Source organism: Ochotona princeps, chromosome 2 (assembly GCF_030435755.1).
Source record: "Ochotona princeps isolate mOchPri1 chromosome 2, mOchPri1.hap1, whole genome shotgun sequence".
NCBI classification, from domain to species: domain Eukaryota; kingdom Metazoa; phylum Chordata; class Mammalia; order Lagomorpha; family Ochotonidae; genus Ochotona; species Ochotona princeps.
Window position 1 is genome coordinate 158,098,441 of NC_080833.1, and position 4,988 is coordinate 158,103,428.

The following is a 4,988-nucleotide window of genomic DNA, read 5'->3' on the forward strand; positions in this document are numbered from 1 at the left end:
GTTCTCCACCACTCCTGGCTATAAATCTGCATCATTTCATTTCCAAACTAGCTCTCCTGGAAGGATGAGGGGGGCAATCTTAGTAGTCCCCGTTCAGCATTCACTGTTCTCAGGCAGGTTTATGGATGAAGAAGTATATCAGTGGGGGACCCGATCTCTGTGGAGTAGCAGATAAAACCACTGCCAATAGAGACAGCATCCTGTATGGGTGCTGGTTGAGTTCTAGGTGCTCCACTTCTAATCCAGCTCCCTGCTAATGAGCTTTAGGAAAGTAGCAGAAGATGGCCCAACTGTTTGGGTCCCTGTACCCACACAGAAGATTGAAAGAAGCTCCTGGGTCTTGTCTTCAGCCTGTCACAGCCTCTATGAACGTGACTATTTGGGGAGTAAACCAGCAGAAAACATTGCTCCTTGCTCACTCTCTATTTCTGTCTCAAATGAAATTAGAAGTGTTTGGGTGAGTGGTGACAACTATGCTGCTGTCACAGCCTGGGTGCCAAGCCAGGCCTTGAATGGAAAACACTGGGTCCCGAGTGGAGAGAAGTGTTTGCCCGTCTGCTGCTTCATAGAGGAGGTCAGAGGAAGCGGATTTCCCTGCACCAGGGCAGAGGTGCTCCCTGAAGGGACCTGGAGGGACCCAGCAGCAGGCTCCTGCAGCCACAGCCTCCTCCCTCCAGCCTGGGACCAAAAAGGGGAACCAAGGGCCACGAGGCCAGGTGGGTGGTGTGAGCGACGCAGACCATGAATTCCTCACTCCCCTGGATGGAGGCGTCTCCACGTCCCCCCACACCCTGGGTGTCTTTGGAACCATGGCACTGGCATCATACCTAGCCACTGTCATGCTGGCTACCCCCTGTCTAAGATGGCTCCAGGCAGGGCTCTTCTCAGCGGGCACAGGGCCACCCTCATTGCCCTTACTCCAGCTTCATTCCATCTAACAACCTGGGTGATCTCTCTCACTTGGGCTGCACCAGAGCTGCCAGGCACTAGCCACAGGTTCCAGGAGCCCGTGGGCTCATCCAGATGAGTGGCAGGGCATGGTCAAGGTCCCAAGTGTCCTGGCTCTTGGCTCTCTGTAAGGAGAGGGGTCAGAGGGGGTGGGTCACAGAGCTAACAGTTTGACTCTCATTTCTGTGAAAAGACAAGGAATTAGAAAATCTGAAAGCCGGATACCTGCAAATATCTAGAAAACTGTTCAAAATAACACAAGTTCTTTTAACTGCTAAGTTGGGAATGGAGACAGAGAGACGGACAGAGAGAGATCAAATGGGGGGGGGTAAACACAATCACAGTGGCCATAGTAGAAAGTCCTGTATCCTACAATGGCATGATACACTTAAGTAGAAGGATGATGGACTTGTGACTTTTGCTGAAGGACTACACTACCGTGATAATATAGGGGAAACAGTAGGGGTGGGCAACTGGGGAGAGTGGAAGGGGAAGACCCTGAACCTATGCAACTGTCTCAAGCAAAATAAAAGTCTTTTGTAAAAACTCACAATGACAGCTGTGAGATTCCTGGCCAGACCCCCTGTCTCCTGGTGATCCATTAGAAAGCAGAGGACAGGCAGCAAGGCCTTGGGCCTCTGAAAGATGAGGAGACCAGACTCCATGGTCAGGTCAGACAAACCCATGCCGAAGAGATGTTCTGCAGAACAAGCCGCTAAGACTCTTCCAAATGTCAATGTCATAGACGTCAGGAAAGCCCAAAGTGGAAGCCACCGTTCCAGGGAAGCAGGGAAGCAGTTCAGACGTGGCAACTAGTGCTGACTGATTCTGTCTTTGATTTTATAAAGAGTCACAGAGGAAATGACTGAGCTAATCGCAGATGAATGAATATGGATGTAGAGAACATTAGGGTGCCGTCACAACACTGAGTTGCCTGCATACTGTAAGTTCATTATGGTTTCATATGGCTTTACCCTTGGTCTTAGCAGATGCAGGAAGGATGCAGCCACGTCATAAAGCCTCACTCTCAGAGGAGTCTAGCTAAGAAGACATACACCTGGGGCTGCCACCGCGGCATGGTAGGTTAAGCTTCCGTCTGTGGCACAGCATCCCATATGGGTGCTGACTCAAGCTTCAGCTGCTTCACTTGCCATCCAAGTCCCTGGTAATGTGCTGGGAAAAGTAGTGTGAATTGTCCCAAGTCCTTAGGACTTGCACCTATGTGGGAAACCCAGAAGAAATTCCTGGTTTCTGAGTTCAGATCAGTTCATCTCTGGTCATTGCAGCCATTTGGGGAGTAAACCAGTGAATGGAATCAATCTCTCTCTCTCTCTCTCTCTCTCTCTCTCTCTCCTCTCTGTAAATCTGTGTTTCAAGTAGAAACAAACAAATCTTAAAAATAAAAAATGGGGCCTGGCGCGATAGCGTGGCGGTAGAAGTCCTTACCTTGAACGCGCCAGGATCCCATATGGGCACTAGTTCTAATCCCGGCAGCCCTACTTAACATCCAGCTCCCTGCCTGTGGCCTGGGAAAGCAGTCAAGAATGGTCCAAAGCCTTGGGACCCTGCACCCACGTGGGAGACCCAGAAGAAGTTCCTGGCTCCTGGCTTCGGATCGGCACAGCACCACCTGTTGAGGTCACTTGGGAAGTGAATCATAGGATGGAAGATCTTCCTCTCTGTCTCTCCTCCTCTCTGTATATCCAGCTTTCCAATAAAAATAAATAAATCTTCAATACATACATACATACATACACACACACACCTGGAAGAGTAAACTAGAAAGAGGAGAGTGAAAACAATGGTTTCAAAGGCATGACAGCAAACTGGAGTAGAGTTGACGAGTTTACTCACCTTACCGCCTTGCGAATTTATTCCAGGCTTGCAATTTTTCAAAAAAAAATGAGAAACTGGGATAAAAGAATGCAAATAAGTAAATAAAATGCAAAATGGGGGAAATACAAAGAAGGAAAGGAAAAAGAAATTCTTCAGTAGTAGAACTCAAAAAGCTGCATGATGAGTGTTGCTAAATTTATGGATAAATCCTAACAAGATTTGACTGCCGAAAGCATTCATTATAATGAAGTCTTAGGGTAAGCATTTTAACAAAATAGAATTAAAATATGAGCTAGACACAATGACACAGGAGAAGGGTAGGGGAGCTCAGGGTGAAAGCCCAAGGTCATTGCTCAGAGGACAAGGAAACGTCACTGCTGCCTGTGTTGACTGCTGATTAAGTGTTTAAAATGCAAGGCTGGGAGGCCAGCCCGGTGGTGCAGCATGCTAACCCTCCACCTGCAGCACCGCTAGCCCATTTGGGCAATAGTACATGTCCCAGTTGCTCCACTTCTGATGCAGCTCCCTGGTGATGGCCTGGGAAAGCAGTGAAGGATGGCCCAAGTGGGAAACCTGGAGAAAGCTCCTGGCTCCTGGTTTCAGAACGGCTCAGCTGCAACCATTACTGCCATTTGGAGAATGAACCAGAGAATCAAAGAACTCTCTCTGTCTCTCCTTCTCTCAATTAAATCTGCCTTTAAAATAAAAATAAATAACTCTTTTTTAAAAAATGCAAGACTGCGGCGAGTGTTTGATATAGTGGTTGGATCACCCCTTGGGGCGCCCATATCCCGTAACAGAGTGCCTGAGGTTGAGTCCCACTCCCATTTCCCATCCAGCTGCCTACCAGTGTGCACCCTGGGAGTGGCAGGTAGCGGCTTATGCACTTAGGTCCCTACCACCTACATGGAAAACCCAGATGGAGTTCCAGGCTATCTGTCCCTCATTTCCCTGTCTGCTTTTCAAATAGAATGAAAAAGATTTTTTTGATTTTTGGTTATTTGAAAGGGAGAGATCACCCTTCCACTGGTTCACTCCCCAGATAGCTGGGACTGTCAGGGTTGTGCTAGGCCAAAGCCAAGAGGCAGGAGCTTCCTCTGGGTTTCCCATGTTGGTACTGGGACCCAAGCATGTGGGCCATCCTCTGCTACTTTCCCAGGTGCACTAGCAGGAAGCTGAATGGAAAGTGGAGTATCTGGGGCTCAAACCAGCACCCACAGGGATGCCACAATGTAGACCCTTAGAATAAAAACTTCTGTAAAGTTTAATGTAAGGCAACTACTAAAATAGTAGAATTTTTATTGTAAAGTCAGATATATAGAGAGCAGGAGAGACAAAGAGAAAGCTCTTTCATCTGTTGATTCATGCCCCAAATGGCTGCAATGGCTAGAGCTAAGCCAATCCAAAACCAGGAGCCAGGAGCCTCTTCCAGGTCTCCCACGTGGGTGCAGGGTACCAAAGTTTTGGGCCATCCTTGACTTCTTTCCCAGGCCATAAATGGAGCTGGATGGGAAACAGCGTCACAGGGATTAGAACCGATGGCCATATGGGATACTGGCACATGCAAGGTGAGGACTTTAGCTGCTAGGTTACTGCACCGGGCCCTAAAATAATGGAAATAGACTACATAACTTCTAAAACATAAGAATAAAGAAAACTTGATTAACTTAACAGAAGAAAATAAAGAACAAGAAAGCACAGTTTGAGTCTTTTGACCTGCAAACAGGCAGCCAAGCCGGCTATCCCTCGGGCGGGGTGGCCTGGTGGGATTCAGGTTGGACAGCCCAGGTGTCAATGGCACCCAGTGAACCTCTTGGGCCAGCCAGTGGCACACTCTGGGGTCTTGGAGTGTGGGCTTTCAAGGTTCTGGAGGATGACATAGATGCAAGCATACTTGGACCTGAGGGCTCACGTCCAGGTGCGCAAAAACCTGTGAAGGACTTGCATGGAGCCCCCTCCATGGCTCAGACGGAGCAGCGGATGGCATACCCAGTTACACATAGACAATATAGCAGTCCACTGAGGCCTGTAGAGGACATCTACTACCATAGCGGAGCAGACAGGGCAGATTGCCAAGGGAAGGGGGTGAGAAGATGTTTGAGAGGGAGGACTAGTGAAGGAGTGTGTTGCAGGTGAAGAATGGCTACTGAGGGACTCCCATGGACAAGGCCACTGTACTGGGAGATAAGAACAGGGGCTAAAAT